Here is an 18,072-nt window from a genome sequence, read left to right on the forward strand (position 1 = left end):
GTGGAAAGCCAAACTTTTCTGCAGACAACCATGTGTAACATTGTGCATTAAAAGACTGTGGGGTTATGACTTTCTGAAGTTTTGTCCAAAGGAATCTATGAAAATACCCAAATATTTAAGTTTTACATACTACATGTGGTCCAAATGAATTCTCAAGTTGTCTAGAATAATTTGAAATATTTTTACATGCCTGTGTGGTGTTTTGTAGTTAGTGATTTAAAGAAAGCAGGAGACTGGATGTAATGTGGACTCCAAAGGTTCCTTCATGAGAGTTATTGTACTCTTAAATGTCAGTGTGTAATCCATGTACTTTCCTATAGAAAAACTTACATACTTGATAGGTGTGCTCATGGTGAAGGCCTTTAACCTTGCTGTGGTGGGAGTGGTGTCTGAGGTGTCTCCTGATTTCCTTATAGAATCTGTCACACTTCCATGTGTTCAGAGCTGTTGAGCTGATAGCTCCTAGTGCTTTGCTGAAGGCAGTGATCTTGTTGGAAAGGTTTTGTCATTCCCATCTATGTGTTCCTGTGACCTGTGTTTCTTGTCAGAAGTTAGCCCGCCTGCAACCTGTGTTTCACATGGTTTTGTGTGTGTGTATTTGGTTTGCATGGCAAGGTTTTTGTTGCAGCTCCAGGGGTGACACTTGTGAGAAGCTGCCAGGAACTTCCCCCATGTCAAATGAACCCAGTGCTGGCCAGATGTAGGAGGGACCCACTGCTGGCCAGGCCTCAGCCCATCACTGATGGTGGCAGTGCCTCTGGGCTAACACTTGTGAGCGAGGGAAGGATTCCTGTGCGTAGCAACTGCACCTGCAGAGAGGAGGGAGAATATGTCAGAGAAAGAAAAAGAACTCTGCAGACACCAGGCTCAGTGGAGAAGGAGGGGTAGGAGGAGGTGTTCCAAGTGCCAGAGCAGATTGCCATGCAGCCCGTGGTGAGGCAGCTGTGCCCCTGCAGCCCATGGAGGTCCACGATGGAGCACAGTTGCACCTGCAGCCCACGGAGAACCCCATGCTGGAGCAGATTTATGCCCAAAGGAGGCTGTGAGCCCATGGACAGAGGAGCTCATGCTGGAGCAGGTTTGCTGGCAGCCCTTGTGATGCTGTGGAAGGAACCTATGCTGGAGCAGCCTTCTCCTAAGGGACTGCAGCTCATGGAAGGAATCTGCACTGCAGCAATTCATGCAGAACTGCAGCCTGTGGGAAGGAGTCACATTGGTTTAGTCATGGGGGAACTGTTTCCTAGGACAGGAAGCTCATGCTGGAGCAGTGGAAGTGTGTGAGGAGTCCTTCCCCCGAGGAGGAAGGATCAGTTGAGACAGTGCCTGATGAGCTGATTGCTGTCCCCATTCCCTGTCCCCCTGCTCCACATGCAGGGAGGAGGTAAAGATTTTGCGAGTAAAGTTGAGTCCAAACAGAGGGGGAGGATGGAGGGAACGTGTTTTTAAGGTTTGGTTTTATTTTTTGTTATCCTAATTCAATTTGATTGAATTTGATTAATTTCCCAAGTTGAAATTGTTTTGCTTGTGACATTAATCAGTGAGTGATCTCTCCCTGTCTTTATCTCAACCCACAAGCCTTTTGTTATATTTCTTCTCCCTGTTTAGTTGAGGAGGACAGTGACAGTGCCTTTGGGCACCTGGCATCCAATCTGAGTCAACCCATCACACTACTTAAAAATTTAAACATTTGAGATATAAGATTTAAATTTAAGAAAGAAAATATCAATCCTACACACACAGAGGTATAAGGCAGCGTGGTAGAACAGTAGTGTAGTTTTCAGGTAGTTTGCTCTATAGTTGCTCTATAGTATTTTGATAGTCTGCAAAACCATGGAATTCTAAAATTGTAACAGAATTTATTTATCTTTTTACGTTGAAGGGTTCCTGAAAATGTTTCTCACCATTTCAATTACTCTGTAAAACAGACAAATAGAAGAAATACTTGACCTTTTGCAGGAATCTTAGGGGGAGGGAGAAGAGGATCACCTATCAGAATGTGGTCTGATATGTCCTGCAGGACGGGCAGAAGCTAAATTTCATTGGCTCTTTTGTCTGGGAGAAATGGCACTCTGGGCAGCATTCCCAGCATCAGCATTGGGATAAGAGTGTGCATCTTGCAGTCTGTGTGCCAGGTGATCCAGGTGAATTGGTGCTTCCCTCCACACAGGCACCCCACCAGGCAGGTGGCAGGTGTGCCCCAGTGACTTCTGCAGCTTGGGAAATGTGGGCATGGTTTAACACAGCATGGAGCCTGGGGTAGGGGGTTTTTTGGTAAAATTTTTTGCAACTCAGGAAGACTTATGAAGTCAGTAGTGTCACAAGCAGCCTTATGTTTTCAGGGATGTCAGGCACAGCAGAAGACTTAATTGTAATTGTGGGGCCACTCTGTCATCAGTATCCCAAGAGGAGGCTGAGATTGTGGGTGGAGGAGCTTTGGGCCAGGTACCTCCAAACTTGTGCTAAAGCAGTTGAGTTTTACATCTCTCTTGAAAACCAAGTATATTTGTTGGAGAAATTGTTTTGGATACTTGGAGAGCTGTGGGATGTGATGAAAGGAGTTGCTCAGCAAAGGCCTTTGCCCAGTTGTTACTTGACAAAGTTTGACAAGTCAAATTCTGACTTCACCTCTCAGCACAGAATGAACTGGTGGCTTTGATTTGTCACGACTGCTGCAGGCTGATGGGTTTCCTTTTGAGGGTAACTGCTTTTCTTTTAACAGCAAGCTGTTGTCAGATTCCTTTTACCTCTGAAGTTTGGAGAGTGAGCTGATTTTTCAGCTTCTGCTGGCTCACTGGTGAATAATATTTAAGAAGACTGAGTGGAATTCTGCAGTGTTCCTGGGAGCACAGGAGCTTGTGGAGTCCTTCAGATGACTACAGATGATATAGCTAGGCATGCCAAAATAAAACACTGAAGATATCCTCTAAGAAATCAGGAGGCTTAGACTCCTTCTGGTATGGAAAATTACATCTGCCAGGGCAAAATAAAGACCTGGTGGAGTTACCTAGCCCTGCTGAAGAGGCAAAATGAGCCTTGTGTCTGGATTCTCATGGCCCCTATAATGAATTATTTGTGCCACTGGATGCTGTGGAGAGTATGGTTGTCACCATTGAGCAAGAAATCACACAAATTCACCAGGATGGTTTGCACAACGGCAGCTTTAATACAAAAATTCTCTTCTTTTATAGATAGGTTCCACACATTCTAATTGATAGGCTAATTAACAAAAACATCTTTCTCACAAACAGTCCTTGGGAAGAACAGAAAAACAGAACAGGAAAACACCACCTGCAGGTTGTTTATACTAACAAGTTATCATCGTTTCTCTACAACTCCCTAAAAAGTCTCACAAGTCCATTGTGAGAAAACAAATCCCGTTTTCCCGTTCTCTGACCAGGCTGTCACATCCACATATGGTGTATTGTAATTTATGCACATTGGAGTCATTCTGGAAAATGCTTTTTTTTCCTGTCAGGTACTGCACAATCCCACCTTACTCAGGAATTTTTGTGCTCTTATACTTCTGGTTATGCCCGGGGCAATGCTATTTCAGGAGCTTCATTGTGTAGACCATTTTGTCTTCTATCTCAACAGGCATTGAAGATGATGAAAACAAAAATGTTTAACAAGGGCGGGGAGAGTGCTTGCTTAGTTGCTACGTGGTGTGTTGGTCCTTCAGATGCTTCCTCTTCAGGGTGTCTTGTGTCTGTGTGTGCTTGCATGGTTGTAATGCCTCAGAAGGAAAAGCTCAGGTTGTTCTAGGACACAGATTCTCCCCTCCTATCAAAAGGGGACAAATGATGTGAGGAGTCTTCTGATACCTCTTGAGTAGGCAAGAGGAGCTCTGCTCTGCAAAAAAACTTTTTGCTGTGCTAGGCCTGGTCCATTGAACTTCCAGCTAGTCATGTTCATGAAATAAAAAACAGAGTCAGGAAGGAAAAGATTGTATGGCTCAGATAGAGAATAACTTCTCCCTCAAAAAAGAGGGTGATCTGAGTTAAGGAAAAACAGTTTCTGTGGGTTTTTTAAATTGTACAGATTGGTCCTATATTTTCTGTCAGACTGCAAGGTCAATCAGGAGTTGATTCCATTAGTGGCAGCAGCACACATTAATTACTCCACCTGCCTACACAACCAACCAGCCAGGTTAGATTAGTACTGGAATGCCCCAGTTGATATTTCAATCTGTATTATTTCTGTCTTGTGTGATATCTCATTTCCTTCAAATTGCTTCTTGGTAGAATTTCTGAAATTCTCGCAAATGATTAAGAATGCTTTTTGCTGTCAAGGATCCATGCAGTAATCAATAAAAACAACAAAATCTAGGCTTTCCAAGAACAACCTGGAAGTGCTGGAAAGATCAGTGGTATTCTGAACTAATTTAAATGTTTTGACCAGATATATAGGAAGGCCAAACCAGTGTAATACAGATGTGAAGAACTGTAAGACATGAAGTGCTTGAATATTTTATAATCCCTTGCATTTTTAATACCTTGCAAGAATAACTTAATGATTGTTAATTAAAGCTTAAGGGAAGGTAGGTATAAAAGTAATTTTTAAAATTAGCTTTCATGGAGGTATATTTTTACTAGCATGATTTTGAACAATTTTGAACTACCTTGCCACAAAGATCAAATAAATGTGCTTGAGCCATGTCTCAGGATCTCATTTTCCCCTCTTGCTACCTGGAAGACATGGTGTCCAGGGACTGCAAAGTGTTTGTTCAGCCAGTTTATTTCATTTCATTAATTGGTCTCATTGTATTTGGAAGGGCTGTTTGTTCAGTGAGATGTTCTTGCTCATGTACCTTCACTGTTTGACAGACAAAACCAGCAAGCCCCAAATTTGCCATACAGTATGATGTTTGCTTTTCCCAGCATGCTGTGGGGGTTCAGCCCTCATGTAAACTTGTTGAAAAAGGTTTCCTTAATAAATTCTTATATTTGGACATGAACTGTGAAGTAAAAGTTGGAACTTTGGTATGGCTTCTTTCCCTTTGCAATTCAATTTATATTTCAGAGCAGTAGTAGTCCTGTAAAAGCAACAGATGACAAGAATTCTGGCTGTATTTTCTAGTGGCAGTCATGAGATTGTTAACTGAAGCATCTTCCAGGCTACCATATGGGTCTGCAGCATATTTTCATTGTGCATAGATTGCTAACAAAAAGCCTATTGTCTAGGGCTATAGTTTACCTGGGGGGAATAATTCTGTTTCTGAAACCTCTCCCATCTCTGGTTACCAGAGCTGTCAGCTGGCCATGAACTCTGACACTGCTCACAGAGATGTGTTGCAAGCACCACACACTTTTCTCCTTTTCCCCTTTGCTCCCACCCCAAGTCTCAGATGCCGAATGCTTTTGACCTTTTTTTTTCCTGATATCTGTGAGTCTGATATCACCCAAGCCTGTGTCTGTGCCATGATTTGAATTTACAGAAACTCCAAAACAAGTTCTGTTTGATAAATTGAAATAAAGGTGTGCTTACCTGAGTGGGCCCCCTGCAGAAGTGCTCTGAGGATGGCTGGAGGAGGTGAAAGAGCAGGAAAGAAGTAACTGGAAGCTGGAGTGAATGGTCAAGTACTTAACCCTGTCTGTACCAATGAGTCCTTGTATGATCATGTACTTAATTGCACTTGAAATAGTTTAACTCTTATGTTACTTTAAGTTACCTTACAAACTTCTGTTCCTTAAATACACACTGCATTTAACAAGTAGCAGGCTCCTTCAGGAAGAAAGATAATTTAAGATGAATAAAGTAATCCACCTGGAAACTGGTGAGGCAGTTGGAGCAGAGTGGGAATGAACAGAGTGCAGGCGAAATCAAGTGCCAGGAAAGTTTTTGGCATCAAAAGAGACAGGTGAGGGAATGAGCTGGATGTGGCCCTGGAACTGAAGAAACGAGCTGCTGAGAAGGGAAGCAGTAACTGGAGATACGTGGTAAGACAAGAAAAAATGAATCCACGGGCTGAGTAAGTTTGCTCCTCAAGGCACGTTAGACTGACTCGAGCTTTGCCGCTGCGAGTCCCTGCGGTCTGTCTGTCCTGCTCAGAGCTGCTGCTTCCTGCACTCTGCTAGCAGGGGAACCACCCCCACTCCTCAGTGAGCTTTAAATCAACTCACTTCAGATATTCTCACTGTTCCCTGGGGCCTGCCAGCGGCAGAAAATCTGCAGTGTTCTGGGTTATCTAGGTAGCTAGTGTGTTCATGTTATTCTGATTTTTCTTTTCCCCAGCTGAGTGCTGATATTTTTCAGTTGATAATATGTAAAGATCTTAAATTTAATCTTGGCATTAAGAACAATTTGTAGATAAATCTGGATTTAATATGTAACTAGTGACAAGCACTGGGAGGCTCTGTACTTTTGAAGTTGTGCCTCTTATAGTTGCTGTAGGTTTGCAAATTCTAATACAGTGAAGGTATAGTTGTGCAAATATTTTATTCACTTGTTTCATTTTGCACTTGATGGCACTTCTCTGGAAGATGCCATCAAGAATGGTACTAAACATTTTGAAGAACTTTTATATTAATAATTAAGCAGTTTGGATAAGTGTATAAAAATAAATATTTAAGTAAATTGATTTTTGTAAAATTGAGTATGTTCTCAAGTAGCATTTCATGCTGATGAAGAAGTGGAAGAAATAGTAACACTGTGAGGTCACTCCTGTAATTTAATAATTATCATTAACTTCTGTCCCATATCTGACAGAGGTTTTGTAGTTTTCCTTTTAAAAAGGGGAGAGATGAATCTGGAACTGACACAAAAATTCAGTAAGTCATAGAAGAATCTGTGTTCACATTACCAAGCAGAGTGGTGTAATAAGATCAGACCTGTCAGGTGCTGAGAACCTGGCGTAAGTGCTATACAGGTGGTGGGAGTTTTGTTTCAAGCTGGTCCTGGTCTGATTCTGTGGCTGAATTCCTCTTGGTGGTTGGAGCGTGTACAATGTACACCTGAAGCTCATTCTCTGATCTGATTTCATTCAAAAGAAATCTGGTTCATGTACTTGATGACTGCTTTGCAATGTAAAGCAAAGCAAGGAAAAGAGGCTTGTTTGGGAGATGGACTTCAAAAGTGCAGTCCTCATTTGAATTAAATGCTAATGCAGCCATACCTAGAGTGGTGCAGATCAGGAAGTTCACCAAAATAAAGTTGTTTAGTAAGAGAGCTTAGATATCTGATCCATGGGGCTGGAATCAGGAAAGGCAATGAATACTTAGAGAATTGAACAGTTACTTCATCTGTTTGGGAGTTTGGAAAAATATAAGGAGGACGTGGTTTTAAAAACAAAACAAAAAAACCCTGAGCTGCATTGTTAAGAAATGTCTTTACTCTTGCAAAGCAAACTCTTTAAATAATACAAAGTGGGCTTTATATTAATCAGATACTAGATACAGGGAGATTGGAGGTGTTGTAAAAAGAGAAAGCACACCAACTTCTTTTTTTCTTTTGGAGTCCATCAGAAGATGAACTTGAGGTCCTTTGTTAGAGGGAGGAGAAGAGATAGGTATATTCTACAGATTCTTGACTTTAAAAAGCAAAAACAATCTCTGCAAACACAATTGCATGGCTAGGATGTTCTTTCAATTTTACCATGGAAGAAATAAGTCAAATGTCAGCTTGTCTGCTCAGAGGAGACAGTTGTCTTTAAGAATTGGTGCTATCTGATATTCTGGATGGTTTTGGGTTACCATTTAGCACAAATTTATTATTTATTACCAAGACTATTAAACCTCAGTGTGTGAGGAGCAGTGCTTATAAATGGATGTGGAGACAGAAGTATTCTGACCTTCTTGTAATGGAAAGGTCTTTATGGTGCTTAGGAAGGAAAAGAGAAGGAGAGTGGATGCTGAAACTCTCTGGTGGAAATCATACACATGTTTTTTCTGTTTGCCCCCCTCCTGTTGGCCTTGGTATTCAAAAGTCATTCCATCTCTACACTGTATGAGTGGTTGTATGTTGTTTAACAGTATAGCTGGAGTGGTGGTGTTCAAACCTTTGTGAGATTTTCAAGGTTATGATCACAGTCATAAGACTGGAACTTCTAAATGGTAAAATTTTTGTAGGATCTTCTCAAAAGCTTCAGATGATGGAAACATTCAGAAATTGTGATACTGATAAAATGGGAAGAGTTGGCAATAGGTGGCATCTGCTCACTGTGGAATCAAAGTAACAAAGGTTGTAAGCCCATCTTGGCTATCAGCAATGCATCTGAAAATGCTGGGACTTGACACAAGTCAGGCCTGCTCACAGTCCTTAAGAGAACTGGCTAAGAACCTGTGCCAGGCTTTCCTCTGATGCTGGGATGTACAGCAGTTTAAATACTTAAACCAAAAATCAAACCCACCTGACTGCCAGTACCTTTGTCTAAATTCTTGGCTTGCTTTTCAGTTCCCAGGAGAAATCATGCCCATGCACAGCTACAAAAACCAATCAATTATTTCTTTGTATATTGCAGTTTCTGGTGCACTGAAACTAATGGTGTGACACCAGTGGATATTTGGTGTGGAACTGCAGTCTTACAGATTCTCTGGTGTTTATAATAAAGATTGAATTGTACATGGCTTGTTTTTTCCATGGGTGTCACCAACAATGTATCCTTTCTTTGGACATTAGGGAGAAGTTTTTCCCAGAAAGGGGGATGGCACTGCCCATAGAGGTGGTGGAGTCACTGTGCCTGGAGGTGTTTTAAGAAAGGACTGGAAGTTGCACTCAGTGCCATGGTCCAGTTGACAGGGTGGTGTTAGGTCATAGGTTGGACTCAATGATCTCAAAGGTATTTTCCAGCCAAAGGATATAAATGTTTTTGTTGGTTCATTTTTAATATGAGCAATCACTGATAACAGTAAAATTATTTTTAAATTATTTTTTGTGTCAGCTGCTGTAACTGTGCAGCTATTGGATATGCATGACTCTTAGGAAGTTTCTAGCTGGGAGCAGCTCATCACATGAGATGGTGTTTGTAATTCCAGATACAGGTATCTGCAATGTGCAGTTCACATTCTAGACCATAAACTGTCAGCACAGTTTCTTCAGCCATCTCTTTAATCAAATTCTCTTTGTATTTTGCAGATCAGTAAAAATATGCATTTCCATAATACCACCTTTGAACTAATGAAGTGGAAGTACAGATGAAAACACTCTGGAGGAAGCTTGAAGTACAATACAGTTTCATTCAGTTTCCTAATTTGGAGGTAAGGTTAATGCATGCAAAATTTTATTTTGAGTATTTCAGGGATAAAAAGCATGATAAGCAGCCACCATATCTTATAAAAAATTTCAGAGCCACCTCTTTTATGCTAGTGACAGTCTTTTATATCATATTAAAACACCTGTTTGATCTAATCTCTGTGTCTCAGTTATGAAAAAAGACAACTCAGCCTCAACTACAGAGACATCTGTTGTACAAAGGCACGTTGGAGAAGAGTTAGGATACCAGGCAAATTTTGTTTGAAATTTGTAGAATTGTAGAATCTGCTTAGTCATGACTACTACTAGTGCTTTAGTTGATTATTAGTTTAGGCTATTATTTTGCTGATATGACTAGGAAGAAGCTTTCCACAGTGTCAAGTGGCAGGGCATAAGCATAACTAGTTGGGTTGAAAACTGGGCGCAATACTGTTTTGAAAAGGGAAACATAAAACACACACCCCCAACCACCTTCACAAGTTACTTTTTCTGCTTTCTAGCCCACTGTCTTTAAAAAAGATGAGTAGTATTAGAAGCAGTTGAGGGAGGGAGGTTGCTTTTTGTTTTCCCTGTATGTAAACAGCTGATCTGGGAAAAAATAAAATGCCAACACCACTCCACCACAAAATTTCTCTATCTTCACACAGTTGGTTCTCTTTTTACCAAGGATTATGGGCTTCTAGATCCACAAGCACACAAATGGCAAGAAGAGGGGGAGCTTATCAGAACCAAATAAAAACAAGTCCTTGTGCTAATTATTCCTGCTCCCATGTACTGCCTCTTGTTTTCATACCTTTTATAGCTGAATTTCAATAGCAAAGGGACAAAGAAGAAAAAAATTGATCATGAGTGCCAAAAGAGGGAAATACTATAAATACCAGATGTGAGCAGGGTACACTGCCCAGGTGTTGATCAGACATTTTATGTGCTTCCTGAATCAGATCAGCAGTATTGTATTTCATTGCCTGACCTGCTTTCAGGTATGTCTTTGAGCCCATTTATGAGTTTGGACACCTACAAAAAACAGTAAAGGTGAGTGGTTTAGTTTTAAATATTTGCTATATATAAAAGGTGTCTTTTGTTTGCATTTAAAACTGCTGCCTGATAGTTTGTTAGCTCCTGATTGGTTTACAGAGAGAAACTGGGATTAAATTTATTTGGTTGTCCCTTCCATTTTAGGGTTCAGTGAAGAGTATCAAATGTCTGGCAGTTCTCAAGATAGTTTATTTTATCTTTCTTTAATATGGGATCTCTGTAATAAAACCTTTCATTGTACTTTTGCTAATTCTACTTTATTTTTTGATTCAGTGTAAAATTTTCTTTCCTCTGACTCAGTAGGGTAAATAGCTCTGTTTTAATTACACCTGTGAATTTGTGCATTTCTAGTGCAATGCAGCTGGAGAAATTCTGATTAGTATATTGCATGTAATCAGTAGGGTTATGTGTGCTCAATTCCCTTCTGCAACTGATGTCCCATATGGTATTGTCTTTTTAGTTAACAGAAAGATTTTGGTTGCATGATTACTCTATTTTCTTTGGGATGTTGAAAACTGGACTTGGATGACTTCCAGCACCACCCATTAAAATGTCAAATACTCCCTTAGTTTGCCTTGCCTGCAGCAAGGCACGAGTTAGAAGGATGTTAAAGACCTCAAACCTCAACTTAAGTTGACAGTTTAGTAATAACTTCCTACTTTTCAGCTTCTTCTGTCCCTAGAGTTGTTCCTGTGTCCTCCAAACCAGTAGTGGTAGGAACAACTTTATGTGATGGAGCTTGTTCATTCAATAGCCAGAAACACATTCCAGGTGCTTCAGAATGAAGGATGCCAGTGATGAAATGGTATTCCTGCAATGATTTTCTTATTAATCATCAAGGCTACCTAAGATCCTCTCTGTTCTGTTAGGAAATAATTATTTTATAAGGTTGGGTTAGCTGCCATTGAATTTCCTTGGTGGCAAACTATTTGCTAGGAGTTATTCCATAACAAACAGGCTGAGCCACTTGAGGCTCAAACCACAAGTGGGAAATACAGGTCAGTGTGCTCAAAGCATTTTCCAGGAGTGGAGGAACCAGACATCTGTGTCATCTTGTGAATCAGCTGATCAAAACAGGAAGTGCCAGTGGTTCCACTCTGGGGCTGCTCTGTTCTGCAGTGTCCCCCTGACAGGACTTTCCTTACTGCCACTGTCCCTGGCCTATCCCAGCTTGTTCCAGTAGTCTCATCATCCTGACCTCAGACCACACAAAACAAGAGCCTTCCTATTGCTAGGTCAAGACTGTTGGGCTCAGCAAGGTCAGATTAAGCTGCTGAGAATCCCTGCATTTTTATGTTGGCTCTCTTTGGCTCAGGAGCTCCTCTCAAAAGTGTCAAGGACAACAGAATTCAAATAAATCTAGACAAGTTCCTGTGTAGTAAAAGGAAACTAAATTGTTTATTTTATTTCTGTATCTGAGGATGGGAATTTTATGGGGTAGGATAGAGAACAATTTAAGATCTTACAGTGAGAAAAGCATACAAGGAATGCATTTGCAATGCAGTCTGAAGATGTTTATGTTGATAGGAATATATTTTGCAACCAGATGATTGTAACTTGGATATGTAATTAGAAACATACCAGATTGCCTTTTTTTGCTTATTTTTTATTTAGTGTTTGGATTAGGAATAGTAAAATGTAGTTTTCAACTGGACATTAATACAGGGAGGGATTAATTTTGCTTTCAAGAATTGTTTTCTTTCCTTTTTTTCCCCTTGAGCCAAAACAAAGCAGATAAATGACTCTTTCTGATGGCAGTGTTTTGAAGCAGTCCTAAGTAGTTAGTTGTGGAGTAGGTTCCTCTAAACTAGGTTGAAAAGTCAAAAATGTCCTTCTCCAGAGGTTCCAAGGTTGTAAAGGCACAGTAAGTTTCATGAAATGTTAGGTGAAGTGTTTCTAAAATGTTTCACTTGATACAGAATTTAATTAAAATAATTCTAGGGATCAATTTCAAATGTATTTTAAAATAGCAGCTTACCTTAATAGCTTATCAAAATCTAAGACTGATTTAGATAAGTCTTTTTATAATATCCTTAATGCCTTTAAAGACACTGTGATAGAAACATTCTAATTTTCTTATTTCTAAACCAGATGTATGTACCCTCCTTTAAAAAAAGTACTTGGTGCGCCATAGCCAAGTCTATGTAAAGAAAGGATATTTTTATCATGTCCTTATAATATGTATGTTTTGAGTTTACAGCACAGTATAGGAATTTCAGGGTATCTTGAGTAAAAATCTGAATCTGTTTAGAGTAATGGTAGAGGGGTCAGTAGTCACATCTGTTAGGAGAATTTCCACGATGTAGATGAACAGAGGGGTTCCCAAATGGCTACACTTCACCAGGCTTCAAACACATTTTGTTGTTCTAAGGTCTGAAATTCCTGTTCTCGTTCAAACATGCTCATTCAAGTTGCTGGTGTTTGAAAAACAATTATTTGTTTCAGTTGGCAGGTAAAGCATATGAACGTTTTTTACAGAAACAGTTCAGTCCCAGGCTTTCAGTGGGATGAAAGTGAAGTGATAAGGCATCTGCCTGTGCAGAGGAGAGTCCCTGAAGTCTTTGTATGAGAAAAGGGATATTTATACAGGTGTCTTGAAGTTCTGTGCCCTTTGAGTTGTTTTGGAATTTGCAAATGTACACTTGCAATCTACTTGGTTTCCCCTCCCCCTCAGTAAATTTCATGTTTGCTGATACTACCAATCTCTGAATTAATAAGACTTTTCTAATGGGCAAGGGGGAAAAAAAGTTTGCTTTATTGGTCTTTAAAATTTGCACTGGCACCTACCAAAGCCACTCTATCACGCCGCTCTCCATGGCTGGAGATAAAGACCAGGAGAGGTCACTCACTGTTTGCCATCACAGGCAAAACAGACTCAATTTGGGGATATTAATGGAATGTCTTACTAACAAAATCAGAGGTGAGCAACAAGTAGAAATCTTAAAAGCACCTTCTTCTACTCATCCCTCCTTCCTGGGCCCTCCCTCCCCTCTCCAGCAGTGAAGGGAAGTGGGGAATGGGGCTTGTGGTCAGTTCATCACCGTTCCCTCTGCTGCACAGACTGCTGCAGCTTGGGTCCATTCCCTGGGGTGCAGCCCTTCAGGCACAGCCTGCTGTGATGGGAGTCTTCCATGGGGTCACAAGTCCTGCCAGTAAACCTGCAGTGTGCAGGTCCCTGCCAGGACCCTCTCCAGCCCAGGTTTCCCGTGGGTTCAGAGACATCACCAGCTCTGGTGTGGGCTCCTCCATGGGCTGCAGGTGGATCTCTGCATCCCCATGGTCCCTCTGTGGGCTGCAGGGGCACAGCTGCCTCAGCACAGTGTACCACAGGCTGCAGGGGAGTCTTCTCTGGCACCTGGAGCACCTCCTGCCCCTCCTTCTGCACTGACCTTGGTGTCTGCACAGTTGTTTTTCTCACATATTCTTCCTCCTCTTTTCTCTGGCTGCAAGCACATCTGTGCAATAACTGTTTTTCATTCTCAAATATGTTATCTTAGCAGCATTATTATCATTCCTGATCGGCTCAGCCTTGGTCAGCAGTGGGTCCATCCTGGAGCCAGCTGGCATTGCCTGGACAAGCCTCTGGCAGCTTCTCACAGAAGCCACCCCTTTAGCCCCCTGCTACCAAAACCTGGTCACACTGACCCAATAAATGACTGCAGCCTTTCATCTGCTGGTTTGCTTTCAGTACAGTGCTTAACTCAAATGTGTGAAAAATCTCAAAAGAAAAAAGGGAAATGGAAAAATACTTAGGATGTGGTAGAGGATTACAAGATACTATATAGTGCTTAATAGAGAAGGTTCAATAGTGATGGCTTTTCTGTCCCCTTTCTCTCTGCCAAAAATAATTCCGTATTCTCTTCAACTAGCAACAAAAATTGTTTCTCGTTATGGAATCTGTGGTTTTCCTGTAACCTCAATTTTTCCTTCACAGATTTTATTTGAATCAGCCTTAATTCCATCCTATTAGAGGTGATTCATGTAAGCTAAAGAATCCTGAAAGAAAGAAGTTTTTGATAGTGAAAATGTGGAAGGAATAAATCACCCTTAGATGGAATAAAACATTGACAGAAGTAACATAAGAAAAGGCAAAATGAGACAGTTTTAAGAATGTGATCTTAAAACTGGGAAATAATTGGATTGCCAAAGTTAATGCAGACATGACTTAGGAGGAACATGGCTTTGCTTTGAAGATTTTTAGCTTAAGGAGCTGTTGAGACATCAGAGGAGATACCTTCCCGTTTAAGGATGATGGGAGAGTGGGGGAAATGTTTGCAATAAAAAATAGTGTCCAAGTCATCCCTGTAATACTGAGTATGGGCAGTTTAAGTCGTATGCTGTGATGGTCAAAGAGAAAAGCAGGAAATCAAGTGAAATTCATAGAAGGAATATATAATATAATCTCTGTGCGTTTTTAGTTTCTTTGTGTCTTAGTCCAGGTGCTTTCTTACAATATGGAAAGAAAAGCAAAGATTGAATGAAAAAAAATTCCAGATTTTATTAGTTGAATGTGAACTTCACTTAATCTAAAACCAAACCAAGCTTCTACCCTATATGTTGATTTCTTGCAGTCCTGAGCTCTACTGTGTAACAGTTGATGAAAAATGCTTCACAGTGTATTTAAAATAACCTTTTTGCACTGAGAAATGAACTGCTGTAGTTGGTAGATTACAAATGGGTGATTTTTAATCTTATTAATCTCATGATCAGAAAGCTCTTGTTTGCTTTTGAATTTTGTGTGAAAAAAAAATTAACAGTATTGCTTTAGCACTTCAGTGCAGGGAAATAGAGGATTATAACTGTTGAGGTAAACATTACCTTTGAACTCTGTTTTTGTCTACCTATTGAAAGATTACTGTGTTTGGGTTTGGAAATGTCTTTGAAGGTATATTTGATGAAAGTACATTGTTCAAACTTAAGAGGAGTATTTGTGTGCATGTGCATGCTATGTTGTTTCTGTAGTTATTTAACCAAGCGGATCTACAGTGCACTTAGAGTTTTACTTAAGTTTGCATTAAAATCTGTTTTTATCTCAGCAAGACTTGCAGAGCACTGACAGGGTGAGATAGCACTCAGACATTTGGAGTCCTGGAAAATTTTCCCAGAGCAATAATACTTTCTTACATATGTCACATTGAAATTAAATGTTGCAGATGAAAATAGATGCTGAATGCAGCATATAATTAATTGTACATTATTTGTCCTGTGTAAGCACTTTTCTAATATAGCAGTCTAGTTTAATATATCCACTATGTGTGAGGTAACTCTGTAGGCGAGCATGTCACACTTTACACATAAGCATTTATCACTCTGATACTGAGACTATCTGAACACTTTGCAGGTCATATGTAAGATAATGAATGATTCTAGTTTAGGCTATTCTAACCTTGCCACTGATAATACTTGCTCACTTCTTTTGCCCTTGCTGTGAAGGTGGTAACCTGCTCGTGTTCTGTGCCTGGAGTTTGTAATCTCATAAAAACATCCCCAACATGTGTTTCTAGAGTGAAGTGAAGGGTCACAGATGACAAAAGTTAGTCAACTATTCATTAAAATTCCAAAGAATAAGAAAGGTTGTAATTTTAAGGGTGAGATAACTAACACAAACAAACCTAATAGATAAATGTAATTTGCAAATTACATTTATCTAAAATTTTGTTTCTGTCGCAAGAACACCTAAAAAAATAACTTCTCCCTGCCAGAGCAGTTTTGAGGAGGATAAACAAGCAGCACCTACAATTTCACTTATTTTTCCCATCCAGCTATTAAAATGCCTCTTTGGAAATCTGATGGAGACCATTCCTTTGAGGATATCTGTGTGTTATTGGCAGTGATTTGTGGGAACAGCTAGACAGGGAATTTGGGAGTTTCTCCTCTCAACAGAGTACAGTGCCTCCATGGCCATGGCAAGCAGGTAAGGAAAGTGAGGATTAAGGCTTACCTTGCATAGCAGTGTTTTGTATTAGCAAATCTTGATGATGTTGAACTTGCTAGTCTTGTCTGCTGTTTGTATGTGTCGAGCAAATACTGTCAAAGAAAGCTCATTTCTCACCTATTGCAGTGGGGAGTGCAGAATTCGATTATTTAAAAATTACATTGCTTGCTTATGAAGTAATATTTACAAGTGTGTTTTTATCTTATTCATGAAACGACACATGAATTCACCTGGGTGCTGAGTAGCAGAACAAAAAAATATGTCCATGTCGACAGTTTGAGGCGTTGTGAGGGCAAGCAGTTCAATCCTTGTGAAATGCTCTTCTGTCGGCCTTTTTTAATACTAGATCACATCACTTTCTCTAAAAGGGACACCACAGTCCCTTTGTCACATACCAGAGGGAAAGGGTTTGCAGATGTGTAAGCAGGCAGATTCCCCTGTGTAAAGGCATCACCACTTGCAGTTTAGAGGGGTTGGTTTGTATTTTTGGCTGAGTGTTGTCTTCATAAGTAATGCTTCCTGTCTGTTCTCAGAAATTTGAAACTCTGTCTTCCAGGTGTAAATTAAAAAGAAGGGGGATTTAAACCTCCTTTCTGTTACCCCTTCCTAAATGTATTTATTTTCAGCTCCATATGGAAAGCATATCCATTAATAACTTTGATGTCCCTAGTGTGAGTGTGGGGAGTGAGGGCTCCGTGCATTATCAGGTGTTGACTCCTTTGACCTTGGTAATTACTAATCTATGCAATCGGGCCTTTCTGAGCCTTGTCAGCCTCGCTTGTTTAGCGTTTTATTTATTTTATTGGTTTCTACAAGTCCTGAATAGGAAAAAGGGATTTAAAGAGAAACCCCCTAAAAAAAAAGAAACCCAACCCTATGTTTATTCTTAAGGGGTGGAGGTCTTCTAGAGGGGAGCTGGCTTGCAGAGGGGGAAGACAGTATTCTTATGCTAATCCAGGCTCTGGATAAGGAGCAAAGCAGCCGTGCAAACAATGGAAGTGGAGCCAGAAAGTCTGCGCTGCAGTCTAGCACGCCTTGAAAAGCATGTCAGGCCGGGCGCCTTGGGCTGCCGGGAGGGGCCGCGGGGGGAGCGCCTCCCGCTCGCTTTATGGAGCTGGCGGCGGGCCAGCGCGCTTGGAAAAACCTTACTACCTAGAAAACCAGGGTTGGGGCTGGAGGAGGCGAGGGCAGGAGGGAGAGAAGTAGTTTATAGTCTTGCTTTTTTTCACGTTAAAAAAAAGCTGACTCCCAAACTCCGTGTTGAGTTGTCTCAGCTTTGTTGCTGTTGTTTTCTTCTTCTTTGTACCAGAAATTGAAATTCAAGTGATGTCTTTTAAATAGCAGCCACGTTTTCTAAAGGCTGTGCGTGAGAGAGGGCGGCTTTAGCAAGGTGCCCTGCTGGGAAATGAGCTTACACCTCCCTCCTGTGGGCGAAGCGCTCGGGCCGGGCCGGGCCGGGCCGTGAGGCGCGCCGGGAGCCGGGGCTGCGGGCCGGCCTGGGCAGGGAAGGACAGGGAGGTGCCCTGGCCCCGGCCCGTCTCTCCTCCGCCGGGACACACCGATGGCACCGACACACGGCCGAGCAGCGGTTTGTCCAGCGTGCTTTCGGATTGATTAAAGTCAGCGACCAAAAATGCAGGCTGTTTTCCTTAGGCATCGTGAAATGAAAAATGTGCTCTTTGAGCGCCAAACAAAAACCCAGTTTCTCAGAACTCTCTTCTTCGTGAGTTCCGTAATTTGCATAATCGCTTTCACTTTGGAGACATAAAGAAGTTGTGAATTTCTTCTTCTAGGTTGGGCAGAAGTTAGAGCTGTAGCACAAGCAAGCCATGATCATGGGATTTAAGTAAAATAAATGGTTACCCTGTCAATTTCTGGATCTGGGTTTTTTGGTCTTTCTTACCTAGATTAATGAA

The 18,072-nt window shown here is 41.0% G+C and overlaps 1 protein-coding gene across 2 annotated transcripts in view; it reads left to right on the forward strand.

Moving 5' to 3' along the window:
* The window catches only part of BMPR1A (bone morphogenetic protein receptor type 1A), a 74,406-nt gene that overhangs the window by 28,744 nt on the left and 27,590 nt on the right, over positions 1-18,072 (forward strand). Inside the window, exon 2 of one of the 2 annotated variants that reach the window (XM_058810856.1) lies at positions 9,070-9,191. The gene's annotated coding sequence lies outside the window, so the exon portion shown is untranslated. Of the gene's footprint in view, positions 1-9,069; positions 9,192-10,158; positions 10,219-18,072 lie in introns of those variants that run through there. The other variant, XM_058810857.1, reaches the window with a different exon arrangement.

Source organism: Ammospiza caudacuta, chromosome 9, assembly GCF_027887145.1.
Source record: "Ammospiza caudacuta isolate bAmmCau1 chromosome 9, bAmmCau1.pri, whole genome shotgun sequence".
In the NCBI taxonomy this organism is placed as follows: Eukaryota; Metazoa; Chordata; class Aves; order Passeriformes; family Passerellidae; genus Ammospiza; species Ammospiza caudacuta.